The sequence below is a fragment of the Moschus berezovskii genome, chromosome 25 (assembly GCF_049115385.1).
Source record: "Moschus berezovskii isolate FMDL1 chromosome 25, NW_MosBer_1.0, whole genome shotgun sequence".
Classification (NCBI taxonomy): Eukaryota; Metazoa; Chordata; class Mammalia; order Artiodactyla; family Moschidae; genus Moschus; species Moschus berezovskii.
In genome coordinates, this window is record NC_142484.1 from 21,530,540 (window position 1) to 21,549,775 (window position 19,236).

The following is a 19,236-nucleotide window of genomic DNA, read 5'->3' on the forward strand; positions in this document are numbered from 1 at the left end:
ATTTATAGTTTGTTTCCTCCTGCTGCTTAAGAGTGGAGAAGGAAATGGCAACCCACTCCAGTATTCTTGCCTGGAGAATCCCAGGGAGGGAGGAGCAAGGTGGGCTTCTGTCTATTGGGTCACACAGAGTCGGAAACGACTGAAACAACTTAGCAGCAGCAGCAGCTGCCGCTTAAGAGAGAGAGAGAGAAAAAATGTCTGACACTTGCACCCTATTTCCTCCATTTGGAGAATGGCCTGTTACCCTCTAAGAATTGTTCTACTGAAGTTACCACAGCTGAGAATCAACCGAGTAAGCCGTGGGATTCTCCTGTGATGCTGTAAAAGGACAGAGCTGTGTCTGAGTCAGTGTGAAAACTTCATGTTTGTAAGTTTAACAGAAAATGGTCCTCTAAGTTAAAGAGCAGAAAGAAAATTCCCTGGTTACATCTCAAATTTGTTCAATGTAAATGTTCTCTGAGAGAGCTGATATTAATTACTCAAGATCAGGTTTGGAATGAGCGTGATAAGGGTCACTGTGGTTAAGGGTTGATGGAAACGAGAAGTAAAAGGAATTTTGAGTTGTTTATTGGTTTATTCCTGAAACTGCACTATATTGAATTTCATCCTCTATTTTCCTTTACAGGGATTACATACACACACACACACAGTGTCTTCAAGTCTTGTATTTGATGAGATCACTGTCTATTATTGCATGGTGTGGAGCCCACTTTTAATCTTTTCAAGTGCGTTCAGGTAGATGGTTCCTGCTCCAGCTCCCGGACTTAGTGAGAAGTACTTGCTGAATCTAACCAGAAGGTATAGTGATTGCTTCAGACATTAATTTGCTTAGATAAAAACCCAACAACAGCAACTTTTTTTTTTTTTTTTTACCCACTGAGTCCCTGGGAATGTGTTGCAATAACATACATCAAATATGCTGTATTTGACAGACATTAAGATGACCATGTAAGAGACTGACAAATGACAGATTTTGATAATGCAATGCAACACAATAGAATAATATCTTACACAGAAGTGAATTCTAAGAAAGAAAGAATTCAACCTTGAACCCTGGGAAAAGGAGACCTCAAACACAATAAGTTACAAAAAGTAAATAAAAGGCAGAGAAATACAACACAAATGAAGGTACAAACTAGAAACACAGAAGTCCAAATTGACGAAGAGGAATTGGCAAACTACTTGAAAAATAATTAAGAATAATGATAGTAAAGATGATCAAAACTTTGAAAACAGAATGGAGAAAAATGCAAGAATCAATTAACAAAGACCTAGAAGAATTAAAGAATAAACATACAGAGACAAACAAGACAATTACTGAAAATAAAAATACTCTAGAGGAATCAATAGCAGAATATCTGAAGCAGAAGAATGAATCAGTGAGCTGGAAGATAAAATGGTGGAAATAATTTCTGAAGAGCAGAATAAAGTAAAATGAATGAAGAGAACTGAGGATAGTCTCAGAGATCTCTGCAACAATATCAAATACGCCAATATTTAAATTATAGGTGTCCCGGAAGAAGAGAAAAAGAAAGGGTATGAGAAAATTTTTGAAGAGACTGTAGTTGAAAATTTCACCAACATGGAAAAGAAAATAGTCAATCAAGTCCAAGAGGCACAAAGGGTCCTACAGAGGATAAACCTAAGGAGAAACATGCCCAGACACATACACAAACTAAAAAGACTAAACAGAAAGAAAGAGTATTAAAAACAGCAAGAGAAAATAAACAATTAACATACAGGGTAAATCCCATAGGTTTAACAGCCGATCTTTCAGCAGAAACTCTGCAGGCCAGAAAGGAATGGCAAGATATATTTAAAGTATTGAAAGTGAAAAATCTACAACCAAGATTACTGCACTTGGAAAGGATCTCATTCAAAATTGATGGAGAAATAAAAAACTTTCAGACAAGCAAAAGTTAAGAGAATTCAGTACCACCAAACCAGCTTCACCACAAATGCTAAAGGAACTTATATAGTCAAGAAATACAAGAGAAGAAAAAAATCTACAAAATCAACCCCAAACAGTTAAGGAAATGGCAATCAGTTCAGTTCAGTTCAGTCGCTCAGTCATGTCTGACTCTCTGCGACCCCATGAATCACAGCACGCCAGGCCTCCCTGTCCATCACCAACTCCCAGAGTTCACTCAAACTCATGTCCACAGAGTCGGTGATGCCATCCAGCCATCTCATTCTCTGTCGTCCCCTTCTCCTCCCGCCCCCAACCTTTCCCAGCATCAGAGTCTTTTCCAGTGAGTCAATACATATCAGTAATTACTTTAAATGCAAATGGATTAAATTCTCCAACCAAAAGACACAGACAGGCTGAATGGATATAAAAATAAGACCCATATATATGTTGTCTACAAGAAACCCACCTCAGACCAAAAGCCACATGTAGACTAAAAGTGAGAGGACAGAAAAAATTATTTCATGCAAATGGGAAGAAAAAGAAAGCTGGGGTAACAACACTCATGTCAGACAAAATAGACCTTAAAATAAAGAATATTACAAGATAAGGAAGGACACTTCTTAATGATCAAGGGCTCAATCCAAGAGGAAGACATAGCAATTGTAAATATCTATGCACCCAACATAGGAGCACCACAATACATAAGGCAAACACTAACAGACATAAAAGGAGTAATTGGCAGTAACACAATAATAGTAGGAGATTTTAACACCCCACTCACACCAATGGACAGATCATCAAAACAGAACATTAATAAGGAAACACAAGTTTAAATGGTACAGGAGATCAGATGGATCTCATTGATATCTTCAGGACATCCATCCAAATGCAGAAGAATACACCTTTTCTCAAGTGCACATGGAACATTCTCCAGGATAAATCACATCTTGGGTCACAAATCATGCCTCAGTAAATTTAAGAAAATTGAAATTGTGTCAAGCATCTTCTCTAACCATAATGCTATGAGCCTAGATATCAATTACAATAAAAATTCTGTAAGAAACACAAACAACACGTTTATAAATAACCAACAGGTTACTGAAGAAATAAAAAGGGAAATAAAAAAGTTTCTAGAAACAAATGACAATGAAACATGACAACTCAAAACCTATGGGATGCAGCAAAAACAGATCTAAGAAGGAAGTTTATAGCAATGCAATCATACCTCAAAAAACAAGAAAAACATCAAATAGACAACCTAAATTTACACCTGGAAAAAGAAGAACAAAGAACCCCCAAAATTAGTAGATGGAAAGTAATCATAAAGATCAGAGCAGCAATAATTGAAAAATAAATGAAAGAAACAATAGTAAAGGTTAATAAAACTAAAAGCTGGTTCTTTGAGAAGATAAACAAAATTAACAAACGTTTAGCCAGACTCATCAAGAAAAAAAGAGAGAAGAATCAAATCAACAAAATTAGAAATGAAAAAGGAGAGGTTACAAGAGACAATGAAGAAATACTAAGAATTATAAGAGACTACTATGAACATCTATATGGCAATAAAATGTGTAACCTGGAAGAAATGGACAGATTCTTAGAAAAGTTCAATCCTTCAAGACTGAATCAGGAAGAAATATAAATTATGAGCAAACCAATTACAAGCAATGAAATTGAAGCTGTGATCAAAATGTTCCGAAAAACAAAAGCGCAGGACCAGAGGGCTTCACAGGAGAATTGTATCAAATATTTAGAGAAGATCTAATGCCTATCCTTCTAAAACTCTTTCAAATAGAACAGTCTTTGGGACTCTGTGGGAGAGGGTGAAGGTGGGATGATTTGGGAGAATGGCATTGTAGCATGTATATTATCATATGTGAAATGAATCACCAGTCCAGGTTCGATGCATGACACAGGATGCTTGGGGCTGGTGCACGGGGATGACCTGGAGGGAGGATATGGGGAAGAGGGAGGTGGGAGTGGGGTTCAAGAAGGGGAACACATGTACACCCAGGGTAGATTCGTGTCAATGTATGGCAAAACCAACCAATATATTAATGTAAAGTAATTTGCCTCCAATAAAAAACAAACAAACAAACAAAAAATTGCAGAGAAAGACACTTCCAAACTCATTATACAAGTACACCATTATCCTGATACCTAAACCAGACAAAGACAACACAAAAGAAGAAAACTACAGGCCAATTTAACTTTTGAACATTGATGGAAAAATCCTCAACAAAATTTTAGCAAACAAAATTCAGCAGTACATCACAAAGTTCATACGCCATGATCAAGTGTGCTTTTTTCCAGGCATGTAAGCATTCTTCAATATACACAAATCAATCAATGTGATACACCATATTAAAAAACTGAAAGATAAAAACCATATGATAATCTCAATAGATGCAGAAAAAGCCTTTGACAATATTCAGCACCCATTTATGATTAAAACTTCAAAAACAATCATAGAAGGAACCTACCTCAACATAGTAAAGGCCATATATGATAAACCTACAGCAAACATTATTCTCAATGGTGAAAAACTGAAAGCATTCCCCCTAAGATCAGAAACAAGACAAGGGTGCCCACTTTCACCACTATTATTCAACACATTTCTGGAAGTCCTAGCTACAGCAATCAGAGAAGAAAAAGAAATAAAAGGAATCCAGATTGGAAAAGAAGACATAAAGCTCTCAGTGTTTGCAGATGACATGATACTGTACATAGAAACCCATAAAGATAGTATCAGAAAATTACTAGAGCTAATCAGTGAATTTAACAAACTTGCAGGGTATAAAATCAATACACAGAAATCACCTGCATTTCTATATACTAACAATGAAAAATCAGAAAGAGAAATTAAGAAATCAATCCCGTTCACCATTGCAGCAAAAAGAATAAACTATCCAGGAAGAAACTTACCTAAGAGGACAAAAGAACTATACACAGAAAATTATAAGACACTGATGAAAGAAATCAAAGACAACATAAACGGTTGGAGAGATATTCCATATTCCTGGGTAGGAAGAATCAATATTGTGAAAATGACTATACTACCAAAGGCAATCCACAGATTCAATGCAATCCCTATCAAATTAACAATGGCATTTTCACAGACTAGAACATACATTTTCACAATTCATATGGAAGCACAAAACCCCTGAATAGCCAAAGGAATCTTGAGAAAGACGAATGGATGGATCAACCTTCCTGACTTCAGATTATATTACAAAGCTACAGTCATCACGGCAGGATGGTACTGGCACAAAAACAGAAATAGAGATCAATGAAACAGGATAGAAAGCCCAGAAATAAACCCATGCACCTATGGGTACCTTATTTTTGACAAAGGAGGCAAGAATATAAAATGGGGCAAAGACAACCTCTTCAATAAATGGCGCTCGGAAAAGTGGACAGCTACATGTAAAAGAATGAAATTAGAAAAATTCACAACACCATACACAAAGATAAAATGGATTACAGACAGAAATGTAAGACCAAAGCTATAAAACTCTTAGAGGAAAACATAGGCAAGAACAATTCATATATAAATCAAACGAAGATCCTCTATGACCCACCTCCTAGAGTAACCCAAATAAAAACAAAAGTAAACAAGTGGGACCTGATTAAACTTAAAAGCTTTTGCACAAAGGAAACTATACACAAGGTGAAAAGACAACCCTCAGAATGGGAGAAAATAATAGCAAATGAAACAACTGACAAAGGATTAACTTCAAAAATATACAAGCAGCTCATACAAATCAACACCAGAAAAACAAACAACCCAATCAAAAAATAGGGGAAAGACCTGAACAGACATTTCTCCAAAGAAGACATGCAGATGGCTAACAAACACATGAAAAGATTCTCAACATCTCTCATTATTAGAGAAATGCAAATCAAAACCACAATGAGATATCACCTGACACTAGTCAGAATGGCCATCATCAAAAAGTCTACAAACAAATGCTGGAGAGGGTGTGGAGAAAAGGGAATGCACTTGGACTGTTGGTGGGAATGTAAATTGATACAGCTACTATGGAAGATGGTATGGAGATTCTTTTAAAAACTAGGAATAAAACCACCTTATGACCCAGCTCCTAGGCATATACCCTGAAGAAACCAAAATTGAAAAAAACACATGTATCCCATTGTTCATTACAGCACTATTTACAATAGCTAGAACATGGAAGCAACCTAGATGTTCATCAACAGATGAATGGGTAAAGAAGTATGGTACATATGCACAAAGGACTATTACTCAGCCATAAAAAGGAACACATTTGAGTCAGTTCTAATGAGGTGGATGAACCTAGAGCCTATTATACAGAGTGAAGAAGGTCAGAGAGAGAAAGATGAATATTGTATTCTAACACATATATACAGAATCTAGAAAAACAGTACTGAAGAATTTATTTACAGGGCAGCAATGGAAAAACAGACATAGAGAATAGACTTGTGGACATGGGAAGAGGGGAGGAGAAGGTGAGATGCATGGAAATAGTAACATGGAAACTTACATTACCATATGTAAAATAGATAGCCAATGGTAATTCAGCTCAGGAAACTAAAACAGGGGCTCTGAATCAACCTAGAGGGTTGAGATGAGGAGGGAGATGGGAGGGAGTTTCAGAAGGGAGGGGATATATGTATACCTATGGCTGATTCACGTTGAGGTTTGACAGAAAACAACAAAATTCTGTAAAGCAATTATCCTTCAATTGAAAATAAATTAAAAACAAAAAAACACCTCAACATTCAGAAAGTTGAGATCATGACATCTGGTCCCATCAGTTCATGGCAAATATTGGGGAGATACTGGAAACAGTGAGAAACTTTGTTTTTGGGCTCCAAAATCACTGCAGCTGGTGTCTGCAGCCATGAAATTAAAAGATGCTTGTTCTTTGAAAGAAAAGTTATGACCAACCTAGACAGCATATTAAAATGCAGAGACGTTACTTTGCCAACAAATGTCCGTCTAATCAAAGCTATGATTTTTCCAGTAGTCATATATGGATGTGGGAGTTGGACCATAAAGAAAGCTGAGTGCTGAAGAACTGATACTTTTGAACTGTGGTGTTAGAGAAGACACCTGAGAGTCTCTTGGACTGCAAGGAGATCCAACAAGTGAATCCTAAGGAAATCAGTCCTGAATATTCATTGGAAGGACCTGATACTGAAGCTGAAACTCCAATACTTTGGCCACCTGATACGAAGGACTAACTCATTTGAAAAGACCCTGATGCTGGGAAAGATTGAAGGCAGGAGGAGAAGGGGATGACAGAGGATGAGATGGTTGGATGGCATCACTGACTGTTTGGACATGAGTTTGAGCAACTCTGGGAGCTGGCGATGGACAGGGAAACCTGGTGTGCTGCCATCCATGGGGTTCCAAAGGGTCAGACAAGGCTTAGCGACTGAACTGACTGACTGACTCACTTCAGAGAAATACTTGATTTATATAACACACAGAAAGACAACCTTCTGGAATGTTATTGAAGTAAAAGTACTGGCCTAAAATGATGTATGTATACTTGTGTTGATTTTGTCATTGCTTTTGATGATAAAAGCTGGAAGTATATAAAATCTCTGTCTATGTGAGATGGTTGGATAAATTACGTTTACAGCATAAAACACTGAAGAGGTTTCGATGAAGTTGTTTTAAATTGTCAGAAATGCTCTTAAAAAACAAGAGGTCAGATACTCTTTTAACTAATATTTCTTTTAAATCAAGGACATAGCCCCTCTAAATGTGTTTGAGTATATTGAACGAGTAAGAAAATATGAGAGGGTATGCTAGGTTTAAACATGTGTAACTGGGTTGATGAGTTGGAGGGTAGCTGTAAAAGGGGAAGGAGGAGGATCCTGGGAAGAGGGCAAATAGGAAGCACCGCAAATATTTCCCCACTTAAAAACAATTGCACTGCCAGAATCTATCTTATATAACTATTTTGGAGCTGTATAGTCTGTTGAAGCCTCACAACTTTCAGGACATTTGGACAGTTAATTGTGGTTGATTTCAGTCATTTTCACTGTAGTGCAGCTACCCATGCTCCCACACAACTCTATGGCTAACCCACCTGCATAAGTTCCAATTGAACTTTGCAAAAATGCTTATGGGAGCCAGGTGACAAATAGGACATTTTCCTCCAAATATCCAATGTCTGTTCTCTGATTATTGATGGTTGCTTCTGAATCAGAGGTGCAGAGAAGAGAGCAGCCATAATTGGTGCATCTCCCCACCATGGCTTTGCCCCTCTCCACCCCCTCCCCAGCCCAGCTGAAGTGAGTTTCAGGGAATTTAAAGACCAGTACCTTGTATCCCTCCCATCTTCATTTTTCTGTTTGTTTGTTTTTGGTGTCTTGGGAGCCCAACATTAAAGGACTTTTAAGAAGCATACACACAAAAAATTGGACAGTCTTCATGCATGTACAGTGAGAGGTGTAGGCTCAGACCAGAGAGAACTTGTTTTGCCCGAGACTGACCCTCAGCACAGAGATTGCCTATAACAATCAAAACTACAAATATGAAAAGGGAGATCAAGATAGCAGAGTAGGAAGACAGTGGGTTCACCTTCCCTGAAGAATATATCAGACTACAACCACATATAGAGCAACTCTTGCTGAAGTCGGCCTGGGGACTAGCAGAACAGCTGTTCACAACCAAGGCTGTAAGAGATCCACATGGAGTCTGGTTGGAATGTAAACTGGTACAATCATTATGTGAAACATTATGGAGGTTCCTCAGAAAAGTAAAAATGGAATCACTGTATGATCCAGCAATTCCTACTCGGGGTATATATCTGAAGAAAATGAAAACACTAATTCCAACCCTACTGTTCATAGTAGCATTATTTATAACTGCCAAGATGTGGAAGCAACCTAAGTGTCCATTAGCAAATGAATGGGATGAAGCAGATTTGGAATATATATATTTGCACTAGGTACTAATCAGTCAAAAAAGATTTTGCTATTTGGAAGACTGGTGGACTTGAGAAGTTATTATGCTTAGTGAAATAAGTCATATAGAGAAAGATAAATTCTACATTTTTCACTTATAAGTGAAATATAAAAATTTTAATGAATGAACAACTATGCTGTTAATATAACTAATGTAAGACTAATATAACAATGTAAATCAACTATGCTTCCATTAAAATTTAATTAAAAAACATTTCTAGGATTAATGTTAAGGAGGTTCACACCTGTGTTTTCTTCTAGACATTTTACGGTTTCAGGTCTTTCACTTAATTCTTGAATTCATTTTGAATTAATTTTTGTGTTTTATTTATTTATTTTTTATTGGAGGCTAATTACTTTACAATATTATATTGGTTGGTTCTGCCATACATTGGCATGAATCCGCCCCGGGTGTACACGTGTTCCCCTTCACCTCCCTCCTCTCCTTATCCTCCCTCCGGGTCATCCCTGTGCACCAGCCCCTAGCATCCTGTATCATGCGTCCAACCTGGACTGGTGATTCGTTTCATATTTGATAATATACATGTTTCAATGCCATTCCCCCAAATCATCCCACCCTCACCTCTCCCACAGAGTCCAAAAGACTGTTCTATACACCTGTGTCTCTTTTGCTTTGCTGTCTTGGTGTAAGATAATGGCCTAATTTTACCCTTTTGCTTGCTGCAGATCTTTATTTGATTCATTTTTGGTAGGTTGTGTGTTTCTAGGAAAATCTCTTCTATACTCTTGGTATATTTCTTATACAGCAATTTTTTTTTCCTGCTAAGTTAGTTCCAATATTAAGACAGAAGTCCCCATAAGAGGGAGCTATTTACTTAGATTATTGCTGAAACAATTTCCAATTGAGACTAATTCTCTTCACTGATAGGGACTGTTTCATACCTCATAACTCTATTCCTTAATACACAGGGACAATTAACACATTAATTTTTTTTCACACAAGGTTGTAGTTCTGATACAGAAGAAAAGCTTAAGATACTTGAAGTTTTAAGAAATCTGTTCCCTAAAACCTGGTGTTCTTTCTTTCCTTTGCCAAGAGTTATGTTTTAGACTATGTAGACAATTTATCTATATGAACTAGTAAATCTAAGAGAAAACCTTTTTCCTATAAGTCATTGATAGGACTGTTGATATGCATAGTAGGGTAAACCCCAGATAACTGCACTTCTCTTCTAATGATACATGTACTGTAACACTGTGGGATTTTCTAGGGCACATCTCTAAGTTCTGTTGTCCAGAAATGCGATTATCCATTGCCTTTGCACTCAGGATTTTTATTCTCTTGGTCTGTTTAAAAATTCAAAATATGACAACATTTGACTAAAAGAATATCCCTCAATCACGGCTACTTGCTTTGAAATGGGGAGTTTTGATTGTTAAAATGATTATTGTGAAGAGAGTCTGGTGTCTGTTTTTAATATCACAAACATTTCTGGAGTTTCCTAGCAGGATATCTAATCGCAATTCAGATAGTTAGTAATTTTCTATTTATTTGGATTCTTTTCCAAAATGCTACATCGTGAATTTCCCCATTCTACCTAATTGTGCAGCAGCATTTTCAAAATCCAATGCGATATACTGGAATGATCCTAAACATAGATCTTAGGTTGTAGATACAAAGAATGAAGGAAAAAATTCAAAGTGAAACCTAAAATTAAAATGTCAATATGTGTAATCTTTGAGTAAAGATTACTGAATGTTTGTGTCCTCCTGAAATTCATATGTTGAAACCTAATCCTCAATGTGATGGCCTTAGGAGGTGAGCACTGTGGTAGTTGATTACATCATAAGGATAGAGCTCTCATGCATGGGTTCAGTGCTTTTGTAAAAGAGACAGCAGAGAGGTCTCCTTTCTCTTTGGTCCTGAGAGGATATAGCAAGAAATGGCAGGCTGTGAACCAGGAAGAGGGACCTCACCAGACACTGAATCTTCCAATGCCTTGACGTTGGACTTCCTTGGATCCAGAACTTTGAAAAATAAACTTTGGTTTTTTATAAGGCCCCCAATCTGTAGATTTTAGTGTGTGTGTGTGTGTGTGTTTGTGTTAGTTCTCAGTCACGTCTGACTCTTTGCCACCCTATGGGCTGGAACCCGCCAGGCTTCTCTGTCCTGAATTCCCATGGAATTCTCCAGGCAAGAATACTGGAGTGGGTTGCCATTCCCTTCTCCAGGGAATCTTCTCAACCCAGGGATCGAACCTGGGTTTCCTACATTGTAGGCAGATACTTTCACATCTGAGCCACCAGGGAAGCCCCAGATTTTATTGTAGCAGCCAAAATGGAATCATACAATGTCTTTTAATCTTTTCAATATTTCTCCCTTTAGAGTTGCCTTGCAAAAAATATCCCATATTTGTGGTAGCACAGGTCATTGTTCTGGGTTTTGAATTGTGACCACTTCTTATCCTGTGCAATTTGACAAATTTCAGAGAGTCTGGTATTTCTTTTACTACTAAGGGGACCCTACTATATAGGTAAAAATGATATTGTTTTTCCCTACTAAATGTTGTTTATTCACTAGCTTACGTCTGACTCTTCTGTGACCCCATGGACTCTAGCCCAGAAGACTTCTCTGTCCATGGGATTTCCCAGGAAAGAATGCTGGAGTGGGTTGCCAGTTTCTTCTCCAGTGTATCTTTCTGATCCAGGATTGAACCCACATCTCCTTTGCAGGTGGATTCTTTACCACAGAGCCACCAGGGAAACCCTACTAAATATCTTTGTGTGTGTAAATAAATACATCCTTATGTATTCTTTAGGCTTCCCTGGTGGTTCAGATGGTAAAGAATCCTCCTGAAGTGAAAGAGGTGCAGGTTCAATCCCTAGGTTGGGAAGATACCCTGGAAAAGGAGCAACCTATTTCAACATTCTTGCCTGGAGAATTCCACACACAGGGGAGCCTGGCAGATTATAGTCAATGGGGTCACAAAGATTCGGACATGACTGAGTGACATTCTCTATTCTCTCTATTCTATTCTTCAGCTCCATGATTTCTGCTTAGTATTTTTAAGTTGTCTGTATCTTTGTGAAATTCTCACTTTGTTTATGTATTATTCTCTGATTACAGTAAGCGTGATACTTATTTGAATTCTATGTCAGGTAATTTACATACGCATTCCATTAAAGTCAGTTTGGAGTACTTTATCTTAATCTCTTTTGGAAAATATTTCAACTAGTTTTCATCTTCATCGACTTTCTGCTTTGGTGTCTTCATGTTACACAAAACACCCATCTGTCCTAATAATTCATAGGCTGGCCTTGTGCTGGAGAAATCACTAATAAGCCTGACCAGTGTGGACCACTCAACCTTCGTGTTAGTTCAGTCTTCTCTCTTTGTTCTTAGTGGGCTTCCAGGTATTCCAAGTATGGTTGGTCTCCTCAGTGCTCTAAAATGCAGCCCCCAGATATGCTGTGTCCTGGGATGTATGGTGCACTCCCTTCCTCTCCAGGGAAAAGCTGTAAGAGATGGGTTTTCATTATTTTGTCCTATGCTAATCTGGTGAGGAGGAGCTATAGTGACTTCCAGCCCTGGGTGGTTCTCTCTCACCCAGAGTAGCTGCTGCTGCTGCTGCTAAGTCACTTCAGTCGTGTCCGACTCTGTGTGACCCCATAGATGGAAGCCCACCAGGCTCCCCCATCCCTGGGATTCTCCAAGCAAGAACACTGGAGTGGGTTTACTAATTCTTTATCCTGGGTCCCCTATGCTTTCTGACACAGGCAGTCTTGAAGCCAGTCTCCTGGACAGCCTGAAGAAAAGTTGGGGCATTGGCCACATACTGCATACCTTTCCTTCCCCAGGGAGAAGCTAGAACTGGGGAGTTGGTCCCAGCTTGAAGGTTCTTTGGAAGAATAAGTACTATGAAAAGAGGATGTCCTGAATTTCCCTAACAGTTTCTGTATAACTGGTTTCACACATTACTAGGAGTGGGACCTTTTTAATGACTCTCTGGATTTCTTACAAAGGAAATCTGTACTTGAAATATTTCTGAATCAATGTGTTCATGGGGGTAGACAGTTCTAGGGCTTCCTTTTCTATCATCTTGTTGAATAGGTAACAGGAATTTATTTTTGGCTTTTCCTTGGGGGATATATATAATCTCTATGAAAGTGAAAGTCACTCAGTTGTGCCTGACTCTTTTCAACCCCATGAACTATACAGTCCATGGAATTCTCCAGGGCAGAATACTGGAATGGGTAGCTGTTCCCTTCTCCAGGGAATCTTCCCAACCCAGGTCTCCTGCACTGCAGGCAAATTCTTTACCAGCTCAGCCACCAGGGATGCCCAAAATGTATTTTGTCTGCACCACATGGCAAGTGGGATCTTAGTTCCCTGACCAGGGATTGAACTCGGTCCCGTGCATTGGAAGCTCAGAGCCTTAACCACTGGACTGCCAGGGAAGTCAAGTGAATCCCTAAGTGACGAAAAACACATAATGGTCATATTTGTAAAAACATCCCCTCAGGTCGTTATTACACCTAAAATGTTTTCCTGAGGAAGTGTCTGAGCAAGCTTCCGCCCTGGGATAACTGAGTGTATGACATCATTACACTCACATTAAATCTTCTGTGGAGAACGCGATGGCACCCCACTCAAGTACTCTTGCCTGGAAAATCCCACGGACGAGGAGCCTGGTAGGGTGCAGTCCATGGGGTCGCGAAGAGTCGGACACGACTGAGTGACTTCATTTTCACTTTTCACTTTCATTCATTGGAAAAGGAAATGGCAACCCACTCCAGTGTTCTTGCCTGGAGAGTCCCTGGGATGGCAGAGCCTGGTGGGCTGCCGTCTATGGGGTCGAGCAGAGTCGAACACGACGAGCGACTTAGCAGTAGCTGTGGCTTACCAAGTGGCAAAGATGATAATAATAAAAACTAGATTTTGCTCAAAAATAATGAGCTGTAGCTCTGAAAGATTTATTGCGCATATCAGAAATTAAGTGTAGACTGCATCCTCTTAGAAACAAAGGAAACAAAGCCTCAGAGCCCGAAGTTGCTCTTCCAAGACATGGGGGTAAGAACTCAGATAAGGACATAGCAAGGTTTGATGGCCTAAGGAAGGTGACTTTCTGAATTCCACTTATATTAATGCCTTCCTTTTGTGATGAGTGTTGAGGGAGCTAAGATAGATGACTTTCTTTTTCATTTTTGTAGCCCTGAGTTTCAGTGAAACTGGTAGAAGAATACATTAAAGGAAGGGTGCTGGCAAAGTTTAAAGACATTATTTCGCTCAGAGAATGCATTATCTCAATCAGTTCCATCAAAGACATCTCACTCGTCTATATTTATGGTTTTTACTTTGTGACATGGAGCAGTAACTTAATCCCTCCTAGATTCTGGTCCCTTAGTTTTAGTTTAGAAAATCCTCTTGATTCTCCCTCAACCAAGTCTAATCTGTGTCGGAGACAAGTACCAGGTTGGTGGGGTTGCTGCTTCCAATTTTACTGTGAAGAGAAGGGTCATGTGAAAGAAGAATTGATGAAAGAAAAAAGGGTGACTATGTCCTGCTGTGGTTTTTACAGCAGTCATGTTTGCATAGGGAAACAAAGTGTTTCATGCTGCAGGCTAAGTTTTGATACTTTTTGCTCATATAGCTTATAAAGACTAACAAGGGAATGCCCATGCCACTCAGTTTCATGATGATGATAAAATAGGCAATGGTTCATATTGGTCAGGACTCAGATCTTGCCAGTGCATGTAACATTCTTTTGAGAACAGATGTTGTGGGAAAGTTGAATTTTTCTCCGTGTAATTCTTTCTCCTCTGTTCACAGATTCTCTTAGAGAAGAATGGCCTCTGGAAATGGTTCAAGACTGAATTCCTTCTATTGGGATTAACAGACCAACCAGATCTCCAACTCCCCTTGTTCTTTATGTTCCTAGTAACATAAAACAGTCACTGTGTTGGGAAACTTGGGCATAGCAACTTTAATTGGGATGAATTCACATCTGCACACCCCCATGTGCTTTTTCCTCTTTAACTTGTGTTTCATAGATCTCAGTTATTCTTCTGTGTTTACACCAAAAATGCTGGTTACCTTCATAGCAAAGAATAACATTATCTCTTACATGGGGTTCATGACCCAACTTAACTTTTTGCGTTTTTTAGCTCTTTCTAAAATCTATGTGCTGACATCAATGGCTTATGATTGCTATGTGGCCGTCTGTAACCCACTTTTGTATAATGCTGCCATGTCCCCTAAAGTGTGTTCCAGCCTTGTCTTTGGTTCTTACTTGATGGCATTTTCTGGTGCCATGGCTCACACTCTATGTTGACACTGACTTTCTGTGATGCAAACATCAACAGCCATTTTTTCTGTGACATGCTCCCTTTTCTCCAGCCCTTCTGCACAAGTACCCATGTCAATGAGCTGGCACTTTTCATTGCAGTGGGCATCAATATCATTGTGCCCAGTCTCACCATCTTTATTTCTTATGGTCTCATCTTCTCCAGTATCCTCCATCCAAGTCCATGGAAGGATGATCCAAAGCCCTCAGCACCTGAAGTTCCCACATAATTGCTGTTTCCCTATTCTTTGGATCAGGTGCATTTGTGTATCTCAAACCATCTTCTGCTGGGTCCAAGGATGAGGGAAAAATCTCTTCTGTCTTTTATACCAACACCGTTCCCTTGTTGTACCCCTTAATTTACAGCTTGAGGAACAAAGACATTATACTTGCTCTGAAAAAACCCTGAGTACGAGATAGTTTTGATCAAAGAGTACCATTCTGTGCTGCAATTATATATTATTTATGACAGCCTTTTAATCCTATTGTTTTCTTTATCTTGATAAAAGAAATTTGAGTCTTTTTTCATAAATAACTTCTAGTCTTTTTGGAGTAGGTCTTTTTTACTCACAATTACCAAAATATCTTCTCTACCCTTTTTTTTCCTGTTTAGTAATATAATTAATTAAATCATAACATTATCTATATCTTTTTATATCATTGTCACTTTAAACTCTTTTTTTTCTTTGGAACATTATGCGTGGTCTTCAAATAATGGCATTCTATAACAATAGAGTGACATTGTGTAATTGAGGGTGTTTTTATCTGCCACTTGCTATTAAAAGCATGAATTAAATATTTCTACTATTTTCATGCTCTTTTCAAGAATGTCAGAGTTTAAAGGTTCTATGATGACTATCAAGGATAATCCATTTTACACATATAAATGTTATGCTTCAAGCTTCTTTTGGCAAAGAGTTTTTTTTTTTAACGTTTGTATAGTCAAGCATAGACATAACAGTTCATCAAACTATATTTATTGTATGCATGCAAAAGTTAATGTTAGAGTGGTTAGATTTACTTGTCACCTAACTTTACAAAGAAAACCTGATTTCAAGTTTGCTACTTTGGAATCTATTTTGCTGTTACTTTCTTTTATTACTTTTATTTCAGTTATGATGGAATATGAGAAAACACTGCTAATTTCAAAGGTGACTCTGCCTTGTCCCAAGATGATAAATGAATTTCCCTCAGTGTGGCTATCATTTTTTAAAATTATTTTGTTGAAAAATAGCTTGATTGTTTTTGTTGGGACCTAGGAAAACTTTGGGGTTAATATATTGGGGAGCATATTGGTTCAAACAAGGAAGTTGCTTTTTATGAAAAAAAAGTTTAAAGACTTGAATTTAGAAAGTTGCAACTATCTGTAATTCAGGAACAGTACATGTGAGAAAAAGGAGCCTAAATCATGCAATATGTCAGGACTCAGAGAGACACATGGGCAGTAAATAAGAGGTTCCCTTTGGGAGTGGTCATGATACAGTTTCAATCTGAATTTATATCCCATTGAGTATCGTAAATACATTCCAGTGTCCATAAAGCCTTGATAAAATTATAATGCACAATGTCCATACATTGGTGGTGTTTGGAAATGAAAATGGAAAAGTTATAACCATGTTTGGGGAAGCAGGTAGAGAGAGGACAGCTCTTCACGAGATGAAATTTTTGTTCAGTAGCTTAAGTCACGTCCAACTCTGTGGCCTGATGGACTCTAGTCTGCCAGGCACCTCTGTCCATGGGATTTTCCAGGCAAGAATACTGGAGTGGGTAGCCACTTCCTTCTCCAGGGGATCTTCCAACCTGGGGATCGAACCTTTGTCTCTTGCATTGACAGGCAGATTCTTTACCTCTGAGCCACCTGGAAAGCCCTAGGAGATAAAATATAGGGATAACTGGAACTCAATTTAAGAAAAAGGAATTTAGAACAAAGAATGGTAGATAATGGGAGCCCTTACCTATTGCTTTCTCCATTCTGGAAGGCCCTAGATATATTGTGGAGGTCACATAATTTCTTTGGATGATAAAAGCATAATTAACTTGAATTAAAAGAAAAAATAAACTAAACGCACAAGACTGGAGGACTTGGAAATGACTAAATAGCACCTTCTTGTTGGCTGTCATATGCTATTTCCATTTGGGTATTTAGGTATGAAAACCTTAAACTGCATTTGGTGTAGCAATGAGAAATTAAAGAAATAAAAAAAAAATATTGGATGAATGAACCAAGTTGTGACCATGACTTCTGGAAAGGATACTGAATTATTGCCATTTTGGGGAAAAAGGTTAAAAAAGGCAACTCTAAAAATCCTCACATCGATATATCAAGTGAGAATTTAAATATTTTCTAAGATACCTTTGATGATATTCACCATTTGCCACATTGCTAGTCTCCACTCACTATTCAGCTATTTTAAAATTCAGCATAACTGGTTTGTTTGTCTGTTAGTTTTTTGGATGTTGTGATTGTTAAATCCTGTCTTAGTTTAAAAAGACCACTCATCCCCTCCTCTGATTCCAATATTAACACAATTTATTTTAACTTTACAAGTTCTAATTATGTGAAATAGTTGATCTTGGATGCATCTTTCTGCTTTTTTCCCTTTCTTTTACTTACTCTTCATTTTGAAAAACTTGTTTTCTTTGCTGAAAGAAAAGTATATATAAACAGGTATAAATAATGCAGTGGTATTTAGAAATCTGTGGACATCACAGAGGTGTGTCCACTAAGTTATATGTTCTGTCATAATTTGAGGTGGTCGCAAGAGTGGCTGAAACCCAGTTACTAATCTTTCATGAACATCAAAATGCAAATGAAATGTGCTTCATTTACAGAAAAAATGGAGTTTTCTTGAAAGTAATTTGTCTTTGACTAATTGGAGAAAATTAAAAAAATAGTTTAAATAGTATTTATTATAGTAAAGAGTGGTGGCATTTCTAAAGAGATAACTTAGCAGAGAGTTGAGCAATTTGAACACATTTTAGTTAGAAATAAGTACAGTGTCTATCTATTTGGACTTCTTTCAAAAGAGGGAAATCAAGTCAGGGTAGTTTGCTTGCACAGCATAGTTATTCTTAGCTGGTTTTGCTTTTTTAATGTACGTGAATGGAGCTGAAAAGTAACAAGGGAAATTGTTGAAATTTTCACAACTGAGAGTCCATGAGGTAAAGTACGGAATGTGACTATACTTATGTACTAAAAAGAGCTGAAAGCTCTGGTTTTCTAGTTTTAACAAAAATGGTCCTCTGAATCACAGACCAGAAATTTCCTAAATTACATCCTGAAAAGTGGTTGAGATTAACTACCATTAGTTAAAATGGTAAAGCAGAAATAAAGTCACAGATGTAGAGAACAAACTTATGGGTACTAAGAAGGGAAGAGGCTTCCTTGGTGGCTCAGACAGGTAAGGAGTCATCCTGTAACATGAAAGACCTGGGTTTGATCCCTGGGTCAGGAAGATCCCCTGAAGAAGGGAGTGGCTACCCACTCCAGTATTCTTGCCTGGAGAATCCCCATGAACAGAGGAGCCTGGTGGGCTATAGTTCATGGGGTTGCAGAGAGTCCTTTGGACAAAAAGGAGATGAAACCACTGAATCCTAAAGGAAATTAACCCTGAATACTCATTGGAAGGACTGATGCTGAAGCTGAAGCTCCGATACTTTGGCCACCTGATGCAAAGAATGAGCTCATTGGAAAAGACCCTGATGCTGGGAAAGATTGAGGGCATGATGACAAGGGGTTGTCAGAGAATGAGATGGTTGGATGGCATCATTGACTCAATGGACATGAGCTTGAGCAAACTCTGGGAGATAGTGAAGGATAGGGAAGCCTGGCGTGCTGTAGTCCATGGGGTCGCAAAGTGTCAGACAAGACAGGGAAACAACAAAAAGAAGAGGAGATGGAATGAATTAGGACATTGGGACTGACATATAAACACTACTATGTATAATATAGATAACTAATGAGAACCTCCTGTATAGCACAAGAACCTCTATTCAATTCTCTGTAGTGAGCTAACTGGGAAGGAAATTAAAAAAAAAAAAAAGAGTGGTTGTAGC

At 38.1% G+C, this 19,236-nt stretch overlaps 1 pseudogene; it reads left to right on the top strand.

Annotated features, from left to right (window-relative positions):
- Nucleotides 1-14,682: 14,682 nt before the first annotated feature.
- LOC129548352 (olfactory receptor 8B3-like) lies at nucleotides 14,683-15,589 on the top strand (annotated as a pseudogene).
- The last annotated feature ends 3,647 nt before the right edge of the window (nucleotides 15,590-19,236 follow it).